This window comes from Canis lupus, chromosome 21 (genome assembly GCF_011100685.1).
Source record: "Canis lupus familiaris isolate Mischka breed German Shepherd chromosome 21, alternate assembly UU_Cfam_GSD_1.0, whole genome shotgun sequence".
In the NCBI taxonomy this organism is placed as follows: domain Eukaryota; kingdom Metazoa; phylum Chordata; class Mammalia; order Carnivora; family Canidae; genus Canis; species Canis lupus.
The window spans coordinates 40,280,200-40,302,598 of NC_049242.1; the positions used below are offsets into that span (position 1 = coordinate 40,280,200).

Consider the following 22,399-nt stretch of genomic DNA (forward strand, 5'->3'; position numbering starts at 1 on the left):
CCAGGGGCCCGTTACTTAGCACAGAGTAGGCCTTCAATAAGCAGAAATTCCTTCCTCTTTATGCAGAGAAGTTAATGGGGACTCACTGAGGCTTTCTCAGCCAAGGAGTGATGAGAGCAAATTTGCATTTTAGAGAGAATATTGCTCTGTCCCTCTTGCAGTCTCAGATGGAACCCTTGCAGGGTAAAATGTAATATTAATGATGATCAGGACATAATATTAAAATGATATAATATAATGATAAATGTACTTACTGAGTATTTATTAGGTGCCAGGTACCCATAACACTGGATATGATTGAATTAATTTAATTCTCACAATTGTCCTAAGAAGCAGACACTATTCCTATCCCCCCAATTTGCAGGTGAGGGATCTGAGGTCCAGAGAGGTTATGCTGGGAAGTGAGATCCTGGGGTTGCAACCCAGGCAGCCTGACATTAGGCCCAGGGCTCCCAAGCACCTGCAGGTCCCTGGTCCCGGGAAGGAGAGCTTCCCAAGGCACCCACTGATCCCTGCCCTGTGCTGACACCCAGACCGGGTTACAGGTATGTCTCCCAGCCACTGCCAGCCCTCCTCTCTCTTCCCATTGCCATGTCTGCCCAGGGCTAGCCCCACCCCCAGGCTGGAAACCATCCCCCCCACCCCCAAGAGGCTGCTAATATCAGAGGGGAAAAAGGAGCTGCAGTAACAACCTGGCTCTTGAGCTGCAAAGAGAAAAGGAGCGAACGAGGAGGAGTGGGCCACCAGATCCCCGCAGACTTCAGGGTGGAAAGTGTTCAATTAAAATGCATTCTGCTGGAGTTCAGCAGCATTTCAACAGAGCCACCATTGTCTCCGTCTAAACTGCTGCTGCCCACAGCCCGGCAAGCAGCAACGAAACAGGCTGTCGTCATGGAACCGGAATGTAGGGTCCTGGCCCTCCCGACAGCACCAGAAACGCCGCTCTGTTTACCCACGTTGCCCCTATTTAAAAACAAAACAAAAAGCCTCACTCCACCATCAGCACTTCAGCATCCAAGACACCAGAGAAGGACAGACAGTGGTGGGAGGACGCTCCATATGCCAGCGGTGTGAGGTGAGTCTGCCAGAAGATTCCCAAAGAGCCGGCCAGGCTGGGAGATACAGGCCTCCCCCAGGATGCTGGAAATGTACTTTTGGGAATATACAAAAATCAGATACAAATAGCTATCTGTGTGGGGCATAAACAAAAACTGCCAAGCCCTGGAAGGGTCCCAGGCCCCTTTAGAAAAGTTTATGGCCAAAGAATCTGGAATGTTTGGCCAAGGGCTTGGAGTCCAGACACTGTTCATGCCCGCATAAATGAGACACCCTACAAGGCAAATGCAGGCCTGTGTGTCCAGCCAACTATGAGGCAGAGACAAACTGAGGCTGACCGGCCATGGGATAGCACCCTCCCCCACCTCAACCCATGAAACAGGTAATCAAGAGGCAGGAGCCCAGAACCAGGCGCACCCGGTACACTAAACTCAGAAACAGGATGTCTAAGGCGACGGGCACTTCAGGGTACTGACTTGTACCCAAATCCACTCTGCAAAAGTCCGAAGGACAGATTTAATTGGTGAACCCAGACCCCAGCAGAATGAAGAGTCAGAGGTACTCAAAAACCCATTTATCAGTTTGAGGAGAACATGAAACCTATGGGTACCCAGAAACCCATTCTCCTAGGCGGTCCTCTGACGTCAGGTCCACAATCCTTGGTAGGTCCCAGGTGGCCCTTCATGCTCTGACTCTGACCTGACCTCTCAGCTTCACCTTCTTCACAGTACCCAGTATTCTACACACACACACTCTCTCTCTCTTTCTCTCTCTCTCTCCCTCCCTCCCTGCCTTTCCCTCCCTCCCTCTTCTTTCCCTTTCTCTCTCTTTCCCCCATCCCCTACTATTCCAGTGATACTGAACTACCTAGAATCTAGAAATCCTCAACTCTACATACTATTTAAAGACATCATCCTACCTTCTGCCTCAAAGGCTTTTCTTCCTTTCTTGATCTAGCTAACCTGCTAGAGGACCCCACTCAAGCACCATGTACCCTACTCTACAAAGCTTTCCTTGACTCCTCAACCAGTCGATCCCTGAGTAACAGAGCCAGAACTGTTCTGCAAGGAGTCTCTTAGGAAACTAACAACCTTCTACCTAATAGAGGGTGGGTACAGGACAGAAGCAGGGATAAGAGGAACCAGAACTCACTCCCTGTATTTTCAGAACTAAAAGCAAAGAAGGAAGTCAGAGCAGAAGAGGTTTCAACTTCAAAATGGAGCCTCCTAACAATGGGGATATGAAGACTCCAGGAGGGGCTGCCTTGTGCACCCCTCCTGCTATCCAAAGTAATCCAGCGGACGGAGCCTGATCAGCAGTGCTGCTGGAGGCATTTCGATACGGGGCAAACAGGTAAACCACATCGGAGACATCAGGGACCCAGACCTTTCCATAAAGGCCTGAGATTCTAGGGGTGGAGGCAATGAGGAGATGCTCACGGTGAAGTCCTAGGAGCAGGGGAGCAGCTCTGTGTGCAGAGCTCCAGCCCCTCCTGAGAATCCTAGACCACCAGTGGAAGGAAGGAGCAAAGAGGAAGAGGACAGACATTCTAGGAGCAGCTGGCTTGGCATTACCTGGAGTGGGCCATGCGACTGACTGGCAGCTCCTGAAGGCCAGGTCGAGCTCTCCAGTCTAGGTTTACAGAGGCCAGGGCTTTTCTCCTGCCCCCTCTCCGGCACCATTGCCACCCTCACCACTGCCACCACCCTCTTCCCATGACTACTAAACAGAAGATCAAGAAAAAAAAAAAAAAAAAAAAACAGCCAAAGACTCAGCCACCTTCTCCCTCCTCATTCCCCTGCCTAGACTCGTTGCTTTTCTCAAGGTGAAGGCAACCTGGATGCTACAGCTCCTGTGAGGGCAGAAGGTAGACAGGATGAGGGCCCAGGACAGGACCAGCAGGCATCCAGGTCAATCTTTAATAACATTATCATCAAGATGAACATTACCACTTCATGAAGGCGTCCTTGCCAGACCCTGTGCTAAGCACACTACTTACATTGTCTCTGATCTGTCTCTTCTCCACACAACAACCAGAATTATCCTTTTTCTAAATCAAAAGGCACATCATGACACTCCTTTGTTCAAAGCCCTCCAAGTGAGGACTATCACCTAACTCCGGTTAAAGCCAAAGTCCCTTCTAAGGTCTGCAAACCACTCTATTCTCTCTCTCTCTCTCTCTCTCTCTCTAACCTCAGCTCTTACTCCTTTAGTCTTGGCCACAGTGGCCTCCTTGCTCTTCTCTCAACAAGCCAAGCATACTCCGGCCTCAGGACTTCTGCATTTGCTGCTACCCTTCACGGAATGTCTTGCCCCCAGATGTCTGCCTGCAGGCTCACATCTCTTCGCCAATGCCCTCTCTGCAGAGGCTTCCTCTAACCATCTGCTTCCCCACCAAGCCTGCTCTTCCGGTGTTCCTCCCTCCTTTCCTGACTTCTTTCCCTCCACATTGCTTACCATCCCCTGATTCTATGTATTTAAACCATTTTGTTTCCAGTCTTTCTCCTATTGAGATGCATACTGCATGAGGGCAGAGACTTTTAATGACTTTGTTCACAATTCCCTCACCGGCATCTAGAACGATGCCTGGCACAGAGCAGGAACTCAATGAATGAATGAACAGCTCCACAAAGGGGATGTTCGTCCCAGCCCCTTATTGTGAATGAGAAAACCGAAGCTCAAGAAAAGTTGACTCATTTGTCCAAGGTCAGCCAGATACCAAGGGACAGAGATGGGATTGAACTCCAGGCCTGTGTGACACCCCTCTTGGTGGTGCCACCAAAGGGAAGGGTCTGGCATCCTACACCCACCTGTCCTCACATTCCTCCATCTGGGCTGCTCAAAGACAGATGTTTTTGCTTCCTTCATCAAAAATGCCCAGCACCTGGCTCAGGGCTGGTACACAGCAGGTGTCCACCAGATTTCTGAGTAAATCATCATACCTCTAAGGCACTCAGTCTCTCCTTACATGTTTATTTCTTTCTGCAGCACTTCACATATTGCCCTTTGTTTTACTGAAGATGAAGAGGGGCAGAAACTCCAAGCACACAAAATGGAACTAGAAACAGACCCACCTTGAAGAAATGTACAACCAGGTGAGAGAGAAAGAAAAGATTTTAGACTCAAAAAGGTGTAATGTGAAGCAAGACAGTCATGTGAGCAGGACGGTGCCAGCAGTGCATGGGGAAGGCAGGGGTGCTGCACACAAGCAGCGAGACATGTACACTCTACAAGTGGGTTGGGGAGACAAGAAGGTGGGAAACCTGTTCATTCGTTCATCCAATGCTAACTTTTAAGGCTTTCTATTTTTTTTTAACTTTATTTATTTATTCATGAGAGACACATAGAGAGAGAGGCAGAGACATAGGCAGAGGGAGAAGCAGGCTCCCCACAGGGAGCCTGATGCGGGACTTGATTCCAGGACCCCGGGATCATGCCCTGAGCCCAAGGCAATCATTCAACCACTGAGCCACCCAGGGCCCAACTTTTACGGTTTTCTTTGCCAGACACTGTGCTGAGTGCTAGAGATCGAGAGAGGAGTGCATAAAACATGGGGAGAATTCATAGGTTAATGTGGGAGAGACGGAAACATTAGTATAAACTAAGGAGATAAGTGGCAAGAGAGGAGCTAGGCTGTAAGCTCCATGAGCACAGGTGCCTTAGTGTTTCATTCACATGCACTTATAACACTGTGGGTGCAGAACAGTTTCTCATTACATCGTTGCTGAATAAATGAACAAAAGCACCAATGAAGGGATATCACAAAGCCTTGGTGGAGAGTGGTCAGGGAAGACTTCCTGAGGTAATGTCTGATGCATAGGGACATTCCTGGGTGGAATGGAAACTACATAGAAGCAGGAGAGTGTAGAAGTAATAGGATGTTGCTGAGCTGTGTTCAGGCCAAGGTGAACAGTGTGATCTGATGGGATGCAGACCGCACAAAGAGAAGCCCCAAGTTAGGAACATCTGGGAAGGCCCTCATCAGGATGCACATTAGGATGTGGACTCTGGGTCCCTGGAAGGAAGACAGGACCAAAGCTTGACAACTGTCAGGACCAACTGCACCAGCCTCAGTGTGTGCTGGTGAGGTCAGGGCCTTCAGGAGGCACCAGAGAAAGGTGATGTGCAGGAACCCTTTACCGATCACAGGTGCCAGACCTCACCGAGAAGAGAGACACCGAGATGAGCCACGGTACACTAGTGAGCATGCAGGAGAAGTACATGCTGCAAAACTGCTTGGAGGAGATGAGAGGAGAACCCTGTCCGCCTTGTACACAATCATCAAAGCAGTAACTGGCTGAAGGCAAGGAGGAAGTCAGGGGAAAGAACCAGAAGTGCTATTTATTTCACTTTCACTTTGAGCATACCACAACTGGGAAGAACACACCCTGGCCCAGTAGAGAAGAGATCTGGCTAGCGTCCCAGCTAGCACCAACGATCTGAGTGACCTTGGGCAGGTTACCTCACCGCCCCCCCCCCCCACCGCCACTCTGGGGCTCAACTTCCCCATCTACAAACCAGAGCTGCCACCACGAGCCCCACTCCGTCCCACCCCTAATAGCATTCTGGAAGAGTTCCAATCAGATAGGTACCAGCTCTGCATGGTTCTCTAAAGCACCTACTATGTGCTCTTCCTTATCCCAGAGGGGTGGCAACAAAAGGACATGCTCAGCCCCTGCCCCCGGTGAACGCTTTAACAAGGGACCCTGGAAGGCAGTGCAGGACTCTGGGGAAAGCATTCTGGGACATTCTCCGGCCAGTCTGACTGCCCAGCCCAGGCAGGGGGAGAGGAAGTGGTGAGCTGTTTTACAATCCATCAAATTAATTGCCCCAAATGGGAAATTTACAGGCCTCCTACAGCCTCCTGTGTATCCCATAATCTCCCATGGCCCTAATCTGAGAAAGAATGTATGAGCTGTAATCTTTCCAGCCTGCTGTGCTCAGGGGCAATACCCTGGACAAACCTCCATTCCTACCAGTAGTCACCCCCAACCAAAAGCCCTCAGTTTATGGCCCTCCAGGGCCTGACCCCACCCACCTCCACCCACTAGGAGCCAGCCCAGTTGACCTTGGCCTAGACTCCAGCTTCAGCAAGAAGACCTGCCCAACCAGCCCCTTTGGTAAATACAACTTTGTTCTCTCCTCCTTTTCTCTCTTAAGGATAACAGCCTGCCAGGAGGCGGAACCAGGAAAAATGGAGTCTGGACAGAGTCATCCATGCGGCACACTGAAAACAGCCCCCAGATGAGGTATTGGGATTGGGCAGTGGGTTCTAGCCTCAGCTCACCCTCTGCTGGCCAGGAAACCCTCTCTCATCTCAGGCCTCACCTTCCTCTGAGAAATAGAAAAAGCCTCACAGGAACATCTCTCCCTGCCTCTTCATGACCCAAGTGTTACCAGCAAACTGCAGTAAATCTGGATCTCCTTCAACTACCAGAGAACTTCAAGCTCTACTGTCAGGAAGGGAAGAGTCTTCCAACTGGCAGGAAATACCCCACCAGCGCATCTGGCTCTCTCCCTGCACGTCATTTGTACTCACTTATATGTGCCTCCTCTAAGACTTTGCCCCTCTCCCCACATAATGAAGTATTGTCTAGGCCCTACTCCAATGTCACCTCTTCCATGAAGGCCTCCTGGATCCCTCCCTTCTTACCACCTGTTCCATTCTCTCCTGCCTCCTCCACTCAATAGGTCTCATGGGTAGTGGACTCCCACTTATTGCTAGCAATGGGGAGCTTATTTTATCACAAATATTTCAAAGGGCTCTGCACAAACCTGGAGTCAACTCTCTAATGCATCTGCACCTAAGAAGTCCTCAATACCACTGGGTGAAGTTTCCTAGACATTATTTGGAAGGCCAAGCTCCTTGGTGACAGTTCACTCACTATATACTGAAATATTTTAGAAGATTCTATTGTAAACCCAGAGCCAAAAACCTTTCTCCTGGAACACCTGGGTGGCTCAGCAGTTGAGCGTCTGCCTTTCGCTCAGGGTGTGATCCCAGGGTCCTGGGATCGAGTCCCGCATCAGGCGCCCTGCATGGAGCCTGCTTCTCCCTCTGCCTGTGTCTCCTGCCCCCCTCTTTCTCTCTCTCTCATGAATGAATAAATAAAATCTTTACAAAAAAAAAAAAAAAAACTTTCTCCCTATTGCTCTCCCAGATAATAAGATTCTTCTATGTGACAGCCCTTCAGATATTTGCGACCAGCCCTCATCTCCTTGTGTGTCTCCTCTTCCGCGCATGAAATCCCCACAGTTTCCTCAGCTGTTCCTCAGGAGATGACGTTTCCAGTGCCCATTACAGTCATTCCCTCAGAAGGACTTCAAGGAGTCATATCCCTCTTAAAAAGTTGATCCTAGATCTCCAAGGGCAGAGCAGCACCATCACCTCCCATGTTGTGAGCACTATACTTTTCATTAAAGTGGCCTAAAACAAAACTAGCATTCTGGATGGTCACATCATTCTGTCAACAACTACGGAGTTTATGGTCAGTAAACAACTTTTTCCCAGAGCTGCATCTCCTAGAGGGCACCAGCCATGCAGGAGCATGAACAAAACTCATTCTCCTCAGCCGGTTAGAGCAGAAAGTACAGGAACTTTGGAGTCAGACTTGGGTTGGAATCTTAGTCCTGCTATTTATTTACCGAGTGACTCTAACAAAGTATTCGTTCTCTCCAAGTTTTAATTTCCTCAAATACAAAATGGGGAAAAAATTTTTCTCACTAGGCTGAGTTGAGGAATAAATGAGACAAAGTATGTAAGCACCCAGCCCAGACCAAGAACAGGCCAAGGTCAAAGATGGTAAGTGGTTTAAGAGTCAAACCCAAGTCGGCCAACCCAAAGCCTTGTGGCCTCAGGCACCATGCAACAGCCCCAGGCTGTTTTCTTGTCCCACAGCCCTTACCCACTGAACATTATCTTTGGCCTGTTTCTTCCTATGCTAGACTATGAATTCCTTGAAGACATCCTTGTCTTGTAGCCTCAGAATCTGGTATGGTGCCATCTGGTACAGAGTAGGAGCTAATAAATGCTGATAAGCAAACAACTGTATGAACAAGTTAATTAAACTGATATCAAGACAGGCACCTCTTTTGCCCTCTTAGCAGCTCCAACCCCACCAGCACAAGCTGGGTGGCAAGAAGCATTTACTTCAGAAGGGCTTACTATTCTGAATCAGCACTACCCCCCACACCCAGACAGGAAAGCTCGTGTCACAGTCCCCAATTCTTTTTTTGGGGAGTCCCCACCCAGGACATGGCAGTGTCCTACCTTCCCCAACCACAAGACCTCCAGCACTGGTGGGGTTTGCTCCAATCTCCTTTAGGAGCCAGGCTGAGCTGCACGTAGTCAGGTGAGCATTGTCTGGGATGGTCCCTGGGGACCCCAAGATGCATAGGTCCTATGTGGGGAAGAGCTGATGCCAGGTTTCCCTAGCCCCAGCTCTCTGGGGGCTTCATTAAAAATATTCTCTCCCAGTTCCCAGGTAATTAATAATAAGAAAAAGAAAGACACATATTCATATTCAGAAGGCTGCCTCAAAACCATCCAAGCCACACCCAATAGAGCACTCTTGTCTCATCATCTGTGCCACTGCTGATGCCACACTGTCCCCATGACCCAAATACTAATGGTCCTTCACAGTCTGGTTGTGATTTTCCCTTTAGAGATTTTCCCAATTACTCCTAAGGCTCTGAAGTCAGTGAGAGTCTTGGTCGCATCACTTCTGAGCCTTAATTTCCTCATCCCGTCAAATGAGCATGGAATTGTGAACCTCAAGGTTCAGTGAGATAACTACATAACTATCATGCCTGTGTATGGTGCACAATAGGTGTCCACTCAACCTTGATTTCTTTCCTTCCAGTTTATTACACCCTCAGCTCTGAACCACACTGTTGCCCTGGGCACGGCTCAAATCCAACTCTACAGGGAGAACCTCGAGGTATGGGATGGTATCTCTCTGGCCACCAAGAGGATCTGTATGGCTTTGAGAACTCAGTTGGCATTTAAATGCTTCTGAGGGTTAGCCGGTAAGCCAACACGTTTTAATTTGCTGTGGTCACTGTAGATAAGCATGATAGAATATATTGATTTTCAAAAATTCGGGCAGCCCCGGTGGCACAGTGGTTTAGCGCCGCCTGCAGCCCGGGGCGTGATCCTGGAGACCCAGGATCAAGTCCCACATCGGTCTCCCTGCATGGAACCTGCTTCTCCCTCTGCCTGTGTCTCTGCCTCTCTCTCTCTCTCTCTCTCTCTCTGTGTGTGTGTGTCTCTGTCTCTATGAATAAATAAAATCTTAAAAAAAAAAATTCCCCAGAAGGAGTGACTGGAGGCCAGTATGGAGATAAATAAGAATACCATATGATTTCCCAAACTAGAGAGTAGACTTTGGGGACACCGAAGCCAGGGTACCCAAGGCCCATCCCTCTACCTCTCGGGCTACAGTTCCCTTGGGTATAGAGGCACCGCTCAGTGGCTAAAAAGCTTCTCGGCCAGAGTCCCAAGACAGAATAGCACAGGGTTCACCGAACCATTTAATAAATTCATTCAACAATTATCTTCTCTCACCACTACACAGAAAAAGTAACCACAAGAAGTTACGCATGTGTTAACTATCTCAATTGCTATTTTATATATATCTCAAAACATCAGGTGGTACATCTTAAATATATTCAAGAACCTTTGTGAATCATATCTAAATAAAGCTAAAAAATTATTTTCTAAACAGCTACTTGTTGCAACCACTATTTTAGACACTAGAGGTACCGTCTTGAGCAACAGGCACTCTCTGTGTCTTCACAGACATTAAATTCTAGTGGGAGAGACAAACAAATTAAAATATAATGTATCTGGGGACACCTGGGTGGCTCGGCGCTTGAGCATCTGCCTTTGGCTCCCGGATCGAGTCCCACATCAGGCTCCCTGTGTGGTGTCTGCTTCTCTTTCTGCCTATGTCTCCTCTACCTCTCTCTGTGTGTCTCTCATGAATAAATAAAATCTTTAAAAAAATAATATAAAATTAATAAAAATAAAAATAAAGCCTACTGTATCTGGATTGGCTGAGAACTCTAAAGAAAAAGAGAGGAAAGTTAAAGGAGGAGAAAGTGCTGGGGAAGAGGAGTCCGGAAAGGCCACCCTAAAAAGGTGACATGTGAGCAGAGACCTGAAGGAAGTGAGGAAGCAGTGGGCCATTCCAGATAAAGAGCACAGTGAGTGCAAAGGCCCAAAGGCTTGTTGTATTCACGTGTTGGAAGAACGGCAAGGAGGCCAACGTGGCTAGAGCAGAGCGGCAGGCAGAGAGAGAAGAAATGAGGTCGGAGGGGTAACGGGGGTGGGAACAGACGACACAGAGCCTCAAGGGCTGCTATGAGGACCTAGGATTCTGCTGTGTGTGAGATGGGACCCTTAGGTGGTTTGAGAGAGGTGACATAATCCAAATTCCACTGTAGAACAATCTCCAGCTGTTGTCCTGGGGGAAGGGAAGAGAAGCTCAGGGACTAGTTAGGAAGGTATTGCAACAGTCCGGCAACAGATGACAATAGCGTGGGCTAAGGTGGTCGCAGGTCATAGGTACAATCTGATTCCAGATATATTTCAAAGGAGAGATGGCAGGGTTTTAAAAGTTCCCTGGAAACGTGCCTGATGCTAAGTAGTAGGCATTACTGGCTGCTTGTACTGAGTAAACCAAAAGACAAGCTGAATTTGGTCTCCAGAGCCCCAGCCAGACATACAAGCGTGGAAAGTGCATCACTGCAGAGCTGCAGGCAGGATGCCATGTGACTCTGGGTTTGGGTGTGAAGAGAGAGCAGAAGCCAGGAGGGGCCTCTCCCTGCAGGACTCACCATCCTTCTCCCCCCACCTCTGAAGGGTTGGGTGGCTCATGGGCAAACTGCTCCTGCCTTTGAAAGGTGGAAGAGCTCCTTTACAAGGAAGCCAGTGAGGGAGCTCGGTGATCTGAGTCCCAGGCCTAGTGCCACTACCTTCCACTGTGTGACTCTGGGTAAGTCATTTGAGCCTGGGTCTCAGAGCCATGTGTGCAAATGAGAATCTTAACATACTACCTGAGGTGGCCTACAAGTGAATCAGAATACACCAACCACTCCTAGGTGTGTGACCTTGGATGTATAATTTCCCTGGGCCTCTGCATCCTCATCTATAAAATGGGAGGAAGAATACCTTTTAGGGATACCATGAAGGTTAAAGCAAATGATGTGTGAAAAATGTGGTGATGTTTGATCTGATATTTTTTTATTTTTATTTTTTTAAATATTTTATTTAAATATTTTATTTATTTATTCATGAGAGACAGAGAGAGAGAGAGAGAGAGAGAGAGGAGAGGCAGAGACACAGGCAGAGGGAGAAGCAGGCTCCATGCAGGGAGCCTGATGTGGGACTCGATCCTGGGACTCCAGGATCACGCCCTGGGCTGAACACAGGCGCCAAACTGCTGAGCCACCCAGGGATCCCTGATTTTTTTTTTTTAAAGACTTTTTATTTATTCATGAGAGACAGACAGAGACACAAGCAGAGGGAGAAGCAGGCTCCTTGTGGGGAGCCTGATGCAGGACTCTACCCCAGGATCACGACCTGAGCCAAAGGCAGATACTCAACCACTGAGCCACCCAGGTGGCCCTATTTGAGCTGATCCTATTGAATCTCTTCTATGCCATCACCAACTCTGTCCACCTTTCCCACCTGCCCACTATGAGAGGAAGCCAAGGCATTACACTCAGCTTACACTCTTCCCTCCTGTCAGGCCCAGTACCAGGAGCCCATTCCCACAGACAAGCAAAACTTCCTGGCCCTCTTAAACACGGCTCGAGCTCACTAGAAACAATCATCACCCATGGGTCCTCTGTGGCAGCTTCTGCTCTCTCATTCCCAGGGGCTCTCCCTGCTGGTGACACCAGATTCACAGAGCCATCGTGAAGGCCTAGCAAGCACACAGTAGGTGCTGAATACGTGGTGGATAGGGATTATAGAAACAAGCACAGGGCACCCTCGCCAACACTAGATTGCAAGCCAGAAAAACATCCCCAGGCACAATGGTCAGAGGACTCCACTTCACATGCCTGTACATGCCATCTTCACAGTGTGTCAGACTCACAACCCCAGGTAAAGTTTATAAAGTCCTGCATGAGGACCTTTGGCAGATCCTGCATGGAAATGACCAGCTATAGAAATAATTCCTGAAGGCCTCAGAGAAATCAGACAGTCCAAAGGAAAATGAGGGAGAGGGCCTGAGAAAGTGAAAGCCTCCACTTTTACTCTTCCCTACTATCTCTGGGGGTATTTAAGGAAGTCAGAAGCCAGGGTGGGGTAACAAGGGAGGGGAAGGGTGTTACTATCTGTCGATAATTAAGCCCTTAAGGAATTAGGATACTCGGTGGGGAACTGATACCTAAATATAAAGAGTTTTTCCTCAAAATCTCCTTCAATTGGAATTGCTAAATACATAGGTTCCATTAACTTGACTTCTCCCCCCCCACTTCTCCCTTATTCACGCACCCCCTTTCCCCTAGAGGCACTGAGTACACAGCCTGGAAACCAGACTTCCTGTAAGCGGGGTAGGGCCAAGGTCACCTGCCACAGGACTTGTGTGCATCGCCCAGAGCCGAGGAGAGACCAGGTAAGCAGGGCGACAGTAAGGACGGCTCTTGCCCTTCCAGGGGGTCAGGTTTTAACTAGGTCACCCCTTGGACACTCACACCACCCACTCTTTATCTCCATCTCTTTCTATTTTAAGGCAGGAGTGCTGCCAAGCAGCGGTATGGGTTACCCAGCTTCTCCTCCTTTAGAGGCCAACCCCTCACCTGCTGGGTGGGATCCCTCATCAGGCTCCAGCCCTGCAGATGCCCAGCACCTCAGTATATCCTCTCCTCCTCCCCCACAACCCTGGTGGGGCCCTGGCCACACCCCTCCTCATGCCCTGGATCTGCACTGCCCCCAGGACCGAGCCCCAGCTCCTCGGAGCAGCGCTTTTCTGCACCTCCTTCCTCTTCTCACAACATCTTGAAAGTGTTGTGTTCTTACAGCTCTGCCCAGGCTGCTCCCCCTCCCTTGAAAAGTCAAATTTCCTCTTGTCATCCAACAAATCCCTGCTTTTCAAGATACAGTTCAGCCTCCCCTCGCCCACCAGAAAGCCATCCCTGGCCAGCTCTCCTCTGTGCCCTTCCAATCCCCAAGCTCTCCTTATCAAATCATTCGCACAGTATCATCTAGTTGTTCCTTGTCTGTGTCCCCACCGGAGATCAGGCTCCCAGGTTCCTGAAGGACAGCCATGGCACTCTGATTCACTGAGTGCTTACTATGTACCAGATACCTTCTGGGAGCCAGCAACCTAGCAGGAAACACAAAAGAGAGAGAAAATCCTGCCCTCATGGAGGTCACCTTCTAGAGATAATAATGACCAACACACAGGATGTATTCAAGGCTATTCTGAGTACTTTATATGAACTCATTTCATCTCCGGCACAATTATTATTACCTCCATCTTACAGATGAGGAAACCGATGCTCCAGATTATCTAACCTGCTCAGAATTCACAAGCTAGTAAGTGGCAGGACAGGGATTCAAACCCAGGCAATCCCGTGCCACACCATGCTCCCGACACTGGGTCATTCTGCCTCTCGGTATTATGTTCTCCACTCTGCCCTACTCATTTTGCTATCCAGTGCCCAGGACAATGCTTGGTACACACAGGGTGCTCAGGTAAAGTCTGCTAAATGAAGAGACCCCTGAATGATGAATGCTAGTCCCTCTGAAACATCTGCTCCATGTCTTGTCCCCACTCAATCCCAATTCATAAAGCCCCCAAGTCTTCCCTGACTCCTCCAACCCCTGAATTGTTTCCTCCTGGACATTCCTCTCCGTGCTGCACCTATACTACTTACCTACCACTTGGTCACACACTATTTGACCATCCTGTCACCTGCAGCTGTGCAGACATCTTGCTTCACCAGATCCCTGGGCTCCCTGACATCCCACAGAGTGCAACAAATATGGTGCCAGTACATGGCAAAAATGGATACACAAATGCTAAACTGAATCCGGCCTCCCCTTTTTACTTTTCCATTATCACCAGAGCTATTTCTCCCCTCACCCAGGGAAGGCAAGCCAGAGCTTGGGTCAGATATGTTTACTATATTCAAACTGCCTAACCCTTTCAGCTGTAACAGCCAAGGTCATAATTAGGGTACAGCTGTGGTTAAAAACAGCAAGTACAGTTGGACATTTTTAACCCTCCGCAAAATGCATCAGGATGTTCAATGCCTTGTATCACAAAATGCCCGTAACTGAGAATCTGAGCTGGACAGTACACACAAGTACCCTCTGTATATATCAGAAGATAAGAGTCACTGTGGGATATAAGTCAAGGAATTACCCAAATATGCTTGGACCAATCAGCTATTACGGAAAAAAAACATTCATGGAAATATTTGCTAAAATTTACTAAATATACTATGCCCTGGGGACTGAGTATTTTACATGTCCATACTTCCTCAATCTACAATGTGGTTTATATCCTGACAAACTCATTGTAAATTGAAAATATTGAAGTCAGAGATGCCTGGGTGGCTCAGTGGCTGAGGGTCTGCCTCTAGCTCAGGGCGTGATTCCTGGATCCTGGGATCAAGTCCCACATTGGGCTCCCTGCATGTAGCCCGCTTCTCCCTCCGCCTATGTCTCTGCCTCTCTGTGTGTGTCTCTTATGAATAAATAAACAAATTCTTCAAAAAACAAAAATATACCTCACCTATCCAATGCCATAACTTAGGGAGCCTACCTTACATGTACTCAGAACACTTAGGTGAGCCTACAATTGGGCAAAATCATCTGACACAAAGCCTATAATAAAATGTTGGAAATCTCATGTAATATATTGGATAATGTACCGAAAGGAAAAAAAAAACACCCCACAATAATTGTATGAGTACAGAATGGTTGTAAGTCTATCAGTTGTTTACCCTCATGATCTCATGGCTGACTCGGAGCTGTGTTCACTGCTGCTGCCCAGCATTGCCAGTGTCGCAACACCTATTGCTAGCCTGGGAAAAGAGCAAAACTCAAAATTCAAAGTATGGTATCTATCTATGATATGCAAATCTCTTTCCCATAATGGGAATGTCAAAAAATCATAAGTTGAACCACTGTAAGTCAGGGAATGTCTGTATTACTCTCATTTAACCACTACAAAAGACCCATGGGGCAGATACCAGCATTTGCCCCATTTTGTTCAGAGGTTAAATGACTTGCCTGAGTTCCACAGCCACAAAGTTGGGCTGCCAAACCTGTGTGCTCAATCACAACCCTATAGTTTCCCTACCTACCATGGAGCATGGTGAAACAAGCAAGCAGGGCTTAAAGGGACCATGGGAGGACCCCCCAATTAAGGACAGCTGGGAAAAAAAAAAAAAAGGACAGCTGGGGATGACCCCTGCCCTGCCACCTTACACCTGTACTGCGAGCTCCCTAATTTGCCTGTGCCTCATCTTCCTCATATGTAAAAATGAGAATCAAATAAGTACCTACCTCATAGGATTGGTAGTAGTATTAAATGAACCCCTGTCTATTAAGCCCTTAAAACAATGCATATGGTGAGCACTAGATAAACATTTGTAAAAAATAAAATAAAAAAAAAACATTTGTAAAACAAGCAAATATAGATGCAACAAAAGCAACTGGCTTCTCAGTGTGACAGTCCCTCTGCCCTAGCGCTCATCTTACTGAACCCCAAAACCAAGCCAAATCCAATACAGACCTTAAAGAAAAAAGCAAATTCTCAAACCTTTCCAGGGACTCAAGAAGACAATCAGCACCAACCAGTCCTCCCAGCCTCAAGGAGCAGCCTCAAAAGGCCCAGCAAGATCATCACACAACACAGTTATTACATCTTAAATCAGTGGGCTCCTCAGACACATGGAGCTTTTGAAATAAAAAGCATGTTCTTTGGATTCTAATTTAAATATCTATCTATTCACAGAATAGGAAGCCAATTACTTTCCTCTCCCCCAAAGAATTAATACCCCCACTGAGTTTTATAAACCATCTGGTACCAAACACACAAACACATCTATGCATTTTCAGGTGAGGAGGGCTGAGAGAAGCCAACTGAGCACTCTCCAGCTCCCACCCACACACCGGGGCTAAAAAAATGTAATTATTCAAGCCTTGGTAAATGGATGTAATTTCAGGTACCACCAATTCCATTTAGAAATGCATTAATGGGTGCAGTGATTATAGATATTTAGCCTCACAGCATTCATCTATTTCTTTAAATGCCCAGGTCAGAATGTGTTGAGAAAAAAAAAAAAAAAATCTCTCCCAACAATTTCATGAGCAAGGAAGAAAACCTTTTCCCCTGGTAGGAACCCTGACCACAGACTTTGTGGTCAACTTACAACCTCAATTTGCTCTCAGTGCCAATCAACTCTCTCTTTGTACGTCGGCCAGTGTCAAAGAGGTTATGCCAAATGTCAGATCAACTAACCCACACCAATTTGGCTGAGGATTGGCTCTGTGCCTGACACTGTTCCCAGGGATGCTGGCGAGCTATTCCCGGCACTGAGTCACCATCCTGCCCCTGCTCCATCTCCCCCAGGACCAGCTCAGGGAAGACTGCAACACCAGACATCTCTACGACTTCCTCATCATCACCACTGTCTGCTGGAGCATCTATTCTCCCACGCAGGGTAACATTCCAATTTCTCAATTTAATTGCAGCCTCCTTGCCGGCTCTGGCTTTCAATGTCAATCACTCAGAACAACACACCCCTTACTCCAGGCCTTCCTCTGCCCTCAGAAGGATCTCTAAGTGGTCATGGGGTTCTGAGACCTAAGCAGATGGTAGTCCCTACAAAGTGGTCACCCACAAGACCAGCCTTACTACCTACCTCTAGGACTGCCAGCATCATCCGGGCAGAGGGAACAGCAGCACATTCCCAACCTCCATGGGGGAAACCAGAGGCCCACCAGGGGCCCGGGATCTACTCTGGCTAACAGGGTGGGCATTAACGGACAGCAGTGCCTACTGACACTTTCTCAAGGCCCTTCCCACTGCTTCAATCCAATCAGTTCCAACAGAGGGCCTCCTGTAAATGAAAAGGCTCGCAAATGCCTGAGCACCTACCATGTGCCGAAAGGAGCTGCAGACAGGCCACCATATCAGATTCTCAATAAATTCTCAACAACACCAGGAAGGAAAGTAGCATTATTATTATCACACGATATCATTATTGTGGGGAAGCTGAAGCTCTGAGATGTTTTCACTTCCCGTGTCCATAGAATCACTCGTGGAACTTGTAATAATGCTGATTCCCTGTCCCAACCCCTGAAAGTTTTGACTCAGCATTTCAGAACAGTCACTACTTCATGTCTGCCTCACTACTCCTTCGTCAAGTGCTCTGGCATAGGTACCAGGGTTCATTACCTCCAAAGAAAAAGCTAGATGCCTTGCCAGGCAATGCAAACACTAATACTAACACCATGGAACCGTCTCACCAGGAGGTGGGGCTGGAGGATGAAAGAGGAATAGATCAAAACTGCCCATTTGGAAAATGTGTTGATCATAAGCCCAAGACACCTATTCATTTTCTCGCTAGTTGGACACATCCACACAGGGCTTCAAAGATGAAGAATCATTTCTTTCATATTTAGGCACCAACGATTTAGTGCTCAGCTTCTTTTTGAAGACAAGTCTCAACAAGAAAACACACTTCTCTCTCCTGCTAGCCTTATCATAGGAGATTTCCCCCAAAACAATGAACCACAGCTCTCTCCTGACTGTGCCACACTTCACCACAGAAACAGGCTTCCTTTCTAGGAGTAGTAATAATAATAGTTCATTCTTACACAGCAAGTGCAATTTGCCAGGCACTATCCTTAAGTCAACAGTAGAGTCGTTGTCCCCATTCTACAGATGAAGAAACCTCTGAAGAGGCTTAAGTGACCTGTCTAAGCCGGCTGCAGAGACCCTGGTACTCAGACTCCAGAATTCATGTTTTATAACCCCCAAGCAGCATCACCCCTCAGACACTGGAGTCGGGGAACCCCTAGGACAATATCCCCAATTACACCACTCTCCTGAAGCCCAGCTACTAGTGAAGAGTATTATCCAGACCCAATCCCTATGCCTCAACTCAGCACCGGGCTCTTCAAGACACAGACAAGCACACACATACTTTACCTTCGCCCACAGCCCCTAGTTCCTAATTTCCTCCAATGGCCTCTCTTGCCTTGGGCTGCCCATTGCTCTGCCCCATGGCTGCCTGGCCTTTCTCACATTCAACCTCTGAAGCTCCCTAGGGCCTGTCCTCAGGGCCCCCACCCCCAGTCACCTATACTGAAATTGTCTAGTGTCCCTCTCTCCTCCTGGACTGGGCACGGCTGAAGGGCAGAGATGATGTTAGCTATTTCTCTTCACAGCACCCAGTGTGGAAACTGGCATATAGCACATGCTTCATCAGAGTCTGGTGACCCAACAGATGAATCCTGGAACAAAAGCCTCTCATTTAACTGTCCCTCCAATAAGGTGTTCACCACTCTTCAAGGTGGCCCACTGGTTCCATCTGTGGACATCCACAGACAACACAGTTTGTAAGTAAAGAGGATATGATCGTTGCAAAGGTGACTGCACTAACCTACAACATTGCTCTGGCTCTACTCCTCCTGGGAAGGAGACTGTCTCACCTCCCACTTTACCCAGGGGGAGAGAACACTGGAGGTTGTGTAGCCAGGGGCCTGGGTAGAGGGCTTGAATGGGCCCTCTGCCTCCTCCACCCCTGAGCGCACTGCACCCCACCTGCACTGTTGACTGTTCCAGGGAAGCACAAGAGGCAGCCAGCAGCCTCTAAAAGAGACTGCATGCTAACTCCAAGCTGTCAGACCTCGAGAGGGTCAGGGCTCAACCTTGGCAGAAAAAGCCCCTGAGAAACCCTGAGAACACTGGCCGTGACGCTGGAAACACTCTTCTGGCAGAAGCTGAAAGAGACGGCCTGGCTATAAGCAGGCTTAAGAGGCTCATCAGCCCCTAAGCTGTGGTCAGCTGACATGGTACGGGGGGGGGGGGGGGGGGCACTCTCCCAGAGCACCAGGGACCTGCCCCCTGTCCTGCCTAGGGACCATCCAATCCACCCATCACTCATCTACCCTGCAGGAGACTTTCTGAATGAGGCCCAAAGGGTCGTGAGGGAAAGTACAGAAGACCAATTTGGGGGGAGGATTCAGTATAGAGGGAGTGGCAATGGGAGTCAGAAGACACCATGGTAGAAACAGTACACAAATGTGGAGCCAAGATGACTCAGGTTCTAAGTTGCAGCTCCCCTACTGATGCTCTGGCATCAGTTAGATCTTTTAACCCCTGTCCCTCCCCCAGCCTCCACTGCTTGATCTGTAAAATGAAGCTAAAAAGATAATAAGAATACCTGCCTCTAAAAGGAATGTATGTGTTTTTCAACTATAGAGTACCATGAAGATTATTACTGTTGACATCTGTGGCCCAGGCAGTACCAGACCATAAGTCTGTCCTTCAGCAGTCAGAGCCGATAACCAGGTGGCTACCCAGATTAAAGAGCAGACATCTGTGCAGCCTTCTAAATGCCCAGGAAACAGCCAACTCAGGAGCGTTTTCACACCTCATTACCCTGGGCTCTTGGTCCCTAGGTCCCTGCAGCCTGGACAAGGTACTGTGGCCTTGGGACAGCATAGCCCTGATGGTCAAGGTTAGTGTTGTTTTTTTAATTTTTAATTTGGAAATCATTTTAAACTTAGTGAAAAAGTGCAAGAACAGCACCCCTCACCCAGCCTCACTCATGGTTAACACGTTGCTCCATCTGCTCTATCATCTGCTCCCCTCAAAACAAACACACACACACACACACACACACACACACACACACAGTTTTCTCTCAACCTTTTGGAGCTGATACTTCCGTATCTCCCAAGAATGAGGACATCCTTCTAATAACCATAATGGTTATAGTTTTTATTGGTCCAAATCCTGAGTTGAGTCCTACAGTTTGCATGCTCCTGACCCAGGCAACCCCAGTTCGAGGGTACCAGATTTCTCCAGCAGCAGTTGAACGCAATTGGGATTCAGAATTCACATTTCCACCCCATCTCATAGTTGTGTGGTTGTACAAAAAGAAACTCACATTTACTGGGCATTTGTACTAGCACTTGCTTGGCACATTTTCCATTAAATAATTCATGTAATCCCCACATTGATCCCCATTTCATTGGTGAGGATGCAAGGCTTAAAGGGAGTAGGTAACCTACCAAGGACAAGGAGCTTTAACTGGTGGAACTGGAGTCAGAAGCTGGAAATCCAGAGCCAATGCTCCTACACCACCTCCACACACACACACACAACCACCACATACACAGTACCTATACATTTTTCTGCATGATAAAGCTGCCTGGCTATGCTCTGGCTTCTAGAAAAACCCAGCCAGCATCCAAGTGACCCAGAGTAGGCTGGATGGGAGACAGAGAGGAGGTCTGACACAACTCAGTCCAGGCAAAAAATGACCCGAGGTCACAACAGCTGCTAATGTCTTCCTCAGGGCCTATACGTCCCCCTTTGGAGATGTATGGCCCAGAGAGGCTGGAAGGCCAATGAGCAGTCCCCACACTCCCCTGTCCCTTAAAATGAACAGGGGAGGGATCCCTGGGTGGCTCAGCCCAGGGCATGATTCTGGAGTCCCAGGATCGAATCCCACATCAGGCTCCCTGAGTGGAACCTGCTTCTCCCTCTGCCTGTGTCTCTGCCTTTCTCTCTCTCTCTCTCTCTCTCTGTGTCTCTCATGAATAAATAAAACCTTTAAAAAAAAAATGAACAGGGGAATTGGTGTCCCGGGAATACATATTTCTGTTCAGGAAAACACAAAGCCATACAATGAACATGATACATCCTGCCAAAGCACTGATCTTAATGGAAGATATGGAAAGAGATTTTATAATAAGTCTACATAAATTTTTGGGTAGTACCCACATTTTGATGACGTTTCCTACCATCCAATCTCCCAGGCAAGTTCGCCTTCATCCTCTTCTGACACTCAGCTGTGGTTGCAAAGTCTGAGAATCCTGGGACTGAGACAACACATGTCCACCTCTTCTCCGCACTCTGAAGAGGCTGAACTAACACAGCGTGAGGCTTTACGAAGTCACTTAATCGCTCTGAGCCCACTTTTCTGCACTAAAAAATGCAATAACTGTGAGCCTCCAACCAGATAATGTTCGTGAAGCACTCTGTAAACAATAAAACATTAACCCCAAACACTTGTCATTTCAGAAAATTGGGAACAAATGTTTTGACAGCCATTTAAAAGCAACAGGCAAATAAAACCATATTCCTCCGTGTTTCTCCCTCTGCCAATATTTACCTAAGACACCATGCCAGTTTACTGAGCAGAGATTCTAACCCATGCTGTCTTCCGAAGAGATGGGAAAACTGGAGCAAGCACCTCATTAAATCACCAAACAGTCCACATTCTGATGTGCTTTCTCAAGTAGACTCCATTTTCCCGAAGCCCTAGTTTATTTTATTTTTTTTAATTTTTATTTATTTATGATAGTCACAAAGAGAGGGAGAGAGAGAGGCAGAGACACAGGCAGAGGGAGAAGCAGGCTCCATGCAATCGGGAGCCCAACGTGGGATTCGATCCCGGGTCTCCAGGATCGTGCCCTGGGCCAAAGGTAGGCGCTAAACCGCTGCACCACCCAGGGATCCCCCTGAAGCCCTATTTTAAGAAGCCCAAAGTTTCCTCCCATAAATATCATGAGAATAGAGTTCCACCAATGCACGTGAAACCTCCACACACCCTCTCCATACACACAGCATTGGAAATTGGGCATAGCACCTCTCCTCACCACCCTCCCCTGTCCTTTCTCTGAAGCACACCCGGCTCAGGGGTAAACAGCCTTAAGAGCAACTTGCAACCGTTTCTCCTAAAGAGGTTTTCCCAGATCTTTTCTGGGATGGTTTTGAGAGCGTGGTACAAATCACGGCTCCTAATCCTTCCTTCTGCTTTCTGCACAACACCGCTGTTGTTCCTTTTGTACAGGACCTAACACTTCAATCCCTGAGCCAGTTTTCACTCTTGATAAAACAACCAGGAAATGAAACGTAAAGTGTGGGATTATGCCAAAACTGGCCAAGCTGGGGGAAGCTTTTCTTAACCTTCAACAAGAGGTTTCAGCATTTCCATTTTAAATAGATGTGAGCCGCCATTTCCCAGAAATTCTTTGCAGAATTGTTGCTTTCTGGTTTGAAATCAAGTTTCTGGAACTGCTGTTCCAGGCAATGAGAAAGATGACAAATGAGAAAGAGGGCAAATAAATGAACCA

General features: G+C 48.0%; 1 protein-coding gene and 1 long non-coding RNA gene across 11 annotated transcripts in view; one reads left to right on the plus strand and one right to left on the minus strand.

Annotated features, from left to right (window-relative positions):
• The window catches only part of PLEKHA7 (pleckstrin homology domain containing A7), a 219,696-nt gene that overhangs the window by 190,388 nt on the left and 6,909 nt on the right, over positions 1 to 22,399 (minus strand). The gene's annotated exons all lie outside the window — the stretch shown is intronic.
• LOC102154263 lies at positions 718 to 7,056 on the plus strand. The gene is made up of 4 exons (XR_005375793.1): positions 718 to 1,075; positions 2,224 to 2,409; positions 4,045 to 4,151; positions 6,217 to 7,056. It is a non-coding gene; the product is annotated as an uncharacterized LOC102154263 (long non-coding RNA).